Source organism: Pteropus alecto, unplaced genomic scaffold (assembly GCF_000325575.1).
Source record: "Pteropus alecto unplaced genomic scaffold, ASM32557v1 scaffold81, whole genome shotgun sequence".
In the NCBI taxonomy this organism is placed as follows: Eukaryota; Metazoa; Chordata; class Mammalia; order Chiroptera; family Pteropodidae; genus Pteropus; species Pteropus alecto.
In genome coordinates, this window is record NW_006433378.1 from 20,484,216 (window position 1) to 20,489,288 (window position 5,073).

Genomic DNA, 5,073 nt, shown 5'->3' on the forward strand with positions numbered 1-5,073 from the left:
GCAGTGGGGATCTCACAGTCAACCAGCGAGGTTATGAGGTTTTCTTCAGTGAGTCTCAGTACAATCAGGATGGAGAAAGCAGAAGATCCATCACCCATGATTTGAGGTCTGCATCATGGGTGTGGAAGAAGTTTCCAAAGTGAGAAAGCTGAGACAGGTGTGAGGGCACGACGTGTTCATGACGAGTCTGGGCTGTGTGCAGAGCTAAGCAACTCCAGAAGGGAGCAAGGACGGACTGGGACAATGAGGAAGGGTCTATAGTCTGAGGAAGGTGACTGGGGTGGAAGTAGGAAAACAGAGAAAAGAATATCAGAAATCCTCAAGGGAAAGAATAGGTAATACCATGAAAGAGGCAAGTTTCAGAGTTGGATATATTGTAGGCAGAGCCCAGAATGTATCTCATTCCCCAACAAGCTGCTGCCCTCCAGCTGTCAGACTGTTGATAGGTTTCATGAGATATGCTGTCAGGGTTATCTATTCCTAAACAGGAGTCTCTTCCCAGACAAAGCAAAGGTACTTGAAAAATACAGGATTCTTTGGTGATAGAAGGGCAGGCTCCACAAACAGATGTTTAAGAGTTGAGAGCTAGATTTCTGGGTGAGGACACCCCTCAGTACTTCTTTCAGATCTTACTAAGCAAACATGTCTAATATGCCTCAGAAAGCACCACTTCTGCCTAAAGCTCATCTTGCGAATGGGTTTTGTACAAGGGTTATGGTCCCAAATTCGGGAATCTCTGGCCTCGCCCGGCAGTTTCTGGGTGCTCCCTACTACTGTTCTCTCCAACCTCACCCTGGTCTCTTCTCAGTTCCTAGAATGTTCCTTTCTTGGTCCAAGCTTTTGCACTTACAAAAAGGTTTCCTCTGTCTGAAAACCTTTCGACTTTCCATGAGGCAGCTCTTTCTCATTGTTGAGGTCTCTACCTAAATGTCATCACTGTAAGAAGCCGAACCCAACCACTTGACCTCAAACACATTCTGCACCCACCAACAGTACAGCGATGATTATCTCTGTCTCCCGCAAGGAAGGTAAGCCCGTGCAAACAGGGCCAGTTCCGGCATATCCTCAATGCCTAGCATGCTGCCTCAGCACAGAGTAGGGGACCCGATAAACAATGTTTGAATAAACAAATGATGAGTGATCAGTGAGTAAGCATCTCAGAGAGGCAGCAGAGGGACGGAGGAAAGAAGGAAGTGGTTCCATCGGCCGCCATTTTCTCCTCTCACAATGTACCTTTCGACTCTTTCATTTGTCAATTTTAATCAAATATTCCAATAGGAAAAAAAAAAACTTGTGTAGAAGGGGACAAAGGAAATTTATTGGTTTGGGGGCATGGGGGATCCACTGTGCCCTAAGGATGGTCCTGGGTGCTACGTACCCCAACTCTGGCAGTAGGACCATGGTTATGAGTTGAACTGTATCCTCCCAAAATTTATATGTTGAAGCCCTGACCCCAAGGATCTCAGAGTGTGACTGTATTTGGAGATAGAACCTTTAAAGAGGTATTAATTTCAGTGAAGCTGTCAGGGTGGATCCCAATCCAATTTCAGTAGTATCTTTATAAGAAAAGAAATTTGGACACAAAGAGACATCAGGAAACACCCAGGTAAGGAAAGACGTGAGGACACAGCGAGAAGGCGGTCATCTAGCAGCCAAGGAGAGAAACCTCAGGAGAAACCAAATCTGCAAACACCTTGATCTTGGACTTCCACCTTAAATTTCTGGCCTTTAAACCACTCAGTCTGTGGTGTTTTATTATGGCTGCCTGAGCAAAGTGATACAAACATTGATAAATTATAATAGTTTTATCACATCATGGATAACTTTAACGGACTACAGCAAGTTGGACCTGGCTGACCTTATTGTCTAGGGGAACACATATCCGACTCTGCCACTTGTCACCTTGGGGTATTTACCTGATACTACCTACTTCTGTGTGTGTGTGTGTGTGTGTGTGAGAATCCATACCCTCTTCTACAAAATGGCAGGAATGGAAGGATTACATGAGACGAGGTTTATAAAAGAACTTGTCAGAGATCTTGAAGGTCACTGCTCAACCAATGTTAGTTCCCTCTCCTCCTCTTCCTGTCCAGCTCGGTGACACTGGAGCAATAAGACCTCTGTTCCAAGAGAATCACAAAACACAAAACAGATCAGTAAAAATCGTTGACTGAAATAAGTCCATCCAAGTGTGAGTGAGTGTGTAAATGCATGAGCGAGGGTTTCTAACAGATGCTCTTCGAGCGGATGACTGGCGTTCAGTCTGATGACCAAGTTTCTGCTGTAACAGAAGTTCCGTAGTCTGAGTAACACTCCAGGCCACAGGGATCATGGTGGCAGAAATATTTGACAGAGAAAGCCAAAATTTGATGGGGCGAGTTTACCAGTTTCCCATTTCTAAATGGAACTAAAACCGGATTACTGGCCAAGTGAGGAGTCCGCATGAGTTATTGAGGACAAGAGTCCTTCAGGGCTCTCTGGAACCAGTTAGGTCTCTAAGTAGCTGCTGCCTACAAATAGTCAGCTTATTCTGTGCAGATATCTCCTAAATGATTATTTCTAGGGAAATGAGAACTTCTGATGAAGAAGAGACATCTGGAGCCCCTGGCTGCCAAGTGTCATGGTGGTCAGTGAAGACAAGAAGCCAAACTAACAGTAACAACCAGGCTTTTATTTACTGACTGCAATTAGTAAAGGCTGGAGGCAAAGGGAAAAAAAAAAAAACAGCCAAAATGGTGCTGGCCCCTCATTGGTCCATTTTTCCCCTGAGAGAAAGAGTTGGAAGGCAGTGATGCAGAGTACAGGGTGGAGAAAAGTCTCTTAGTCAAGGCCCCAGTGAGGAAAGTCTTTGGCAGAAGTGCCTAAAAAATGTCTTAGTCAAGACCCCAGATGAAGGGACCTGGCTCCGACAGAGAAATGAGTATGAGCCCGGCTGGGGAAGGGGAGGAGGAGGCAGTTATAGGGGCACGGCGGGGAGTCTGAGTCCTACAGACCTCAGTGTACTGACTGTGTACCCCCTCTGGTGTGGGGAGGGCAGATTCCCCTGTGAGACCTAACAGGAAAAACTTTGCAACCACCTGTAGTCAGACTTGAAAGATCATACACAGCATCATATCCTGCAGTCAGACTCCTTAGAATCCATAAGGTCTCCCCCAAACATGGATCTGAAGCCCCGAGTCTTAACCTTCTTAAAGCCTGGGATGCTGGAGAATCTGCTTAAAGCCGTGAACTCTCCTCTAAAAATGCACATAAACATATTTTGCATAAAATTGCATAGAATTTATGAATTCAAGTTCACCTCTAGGGCCAACATTAAAATTTAACAACTGAACAAGCACAGTTTGTGGGACTCAAGAAACATTTAAGTTGGTACTCAATAATTCTATTAGTCCACTCAAGCTGCCATAATAAAAAATATCATAGATTAGGTGACTTAAAAGAAATTTATTTCTCATACTTCTGGAGGCTGTGAAGTCCAAGATGAAGGTGTCAGCAAGATAACTTTCATTCTAAGGCCTCTACTCTTGGTTTAGAGATGGCCATGTTTTTGCTATGACCTCACATGGCACAGAGGATGGAGGAGGGAGGGAGAAGGAGGTGGGGGGGTGGGGAGAGAGAGAGATCACTCTGACCTCTCTTCTTCTTCTTATAAGGACATTAATCCTATCAGATTAAGACCTTGTTCTTATTACACACTTAATCTTAATTATCTCCTAAAGACCCGGTCTCCAAATTCAGTCACATTGGGGGTTAGGGCTTCAACACCTGAATTGGGGGTGGAGGGGCGGCGGGGAGGGACACAAGGACACAATTCAGTCCAAACAGTAGTAATATTTATATCATCTCTTCTGTCTCAATCTCAAAGTGATTTGCATGTTTAATCACTAAAACTAAAATCTCCTGCACTGCTAGAGTCACGCCAATCAAGAAACAATGGCAAGCAATTTTCAGAGATCCCCCGCACCCCTGAATTGTGCTGAATTTTTAGTCCCTGCAAGGTTCGTTCCTTCCTCCTATAAGAAATGCTTCTTTCTGCAAAGGAAGAATAAAATCTTTCCAGAATCTCTACTGATTTTCCAGTGGGCTATATACATACTGGTAGGAAGTAACCACACACCCATACCTCATGCAGAGATTTGACTAAATTCTCACCCTACTTGATGAAGGATGCAAACCTTATTGAAAGCATAGTGGCCATGCAGGGCAGGAGCAGATGCCACATATGCCAACAAGTCCTTTCTTCACCCCAAAGTACCTCAGGGAAGGCACATAGCCACCGTTAACTTTCTTTGCTCAAGGTAAACTCTTGGTGAATCCGGACAGACCACTGCCCTATTGTACACAGGCTATGTCATCATTCCAGAAAGACTTACACTAAAATATCTCTGTGCTTCCACTTAACATAATGTTTACAAACATCAAGCTCCCCTGGTTCTTGAGCCCATCTCAAAGCTGGCAAAGCTTCATCTTCCTCTGGGAGCGAGAGCAGAGTCATTGCCTAGACAGTACAGCTTGTCCACTGTATGAAAAATTCATGTCTTTCCACTGCTTAAAATGCCATGGTTCACTCACTGCATGTGGCCTGAAAGGTGATTCAAACATTCATAAGCAAGTGTCAGAAAAAAAAGAAGACTAATACCATGAAAAATAATAATAATAATAATGGTTTTAGTAAGAGAAATTCAGAGGGATGAATGAATGGAACTGGGTGTAAAAAAAACACACACACAATCAAAACAGAAGACTCTACTCTAGCTTAGTAGGTAAGATTTCTCTATTTCTATGTCATTAAATAACCTGCTATGAATAATTTTAACTGTTAAATATAATCACCAAGCTAGGGCTTTACGAGAGCTACATGAAGAGATTGTTTTTTCATAAGTAAGTAAAGACTTTGGTGTTGAAAATTCATTAAAAATTATTTAATGACATTTTCTACTGCAGCAAATAACTGAAATTATCAGGGTATCAAATAAAATATGTTTGAGACCACTTTTTAAAAATCCTATTTAAAAAATCCTATAAAGTGTTGCTAACAAAGTAATTTTTACTTTTAAGATTGTCAGTGTTTTT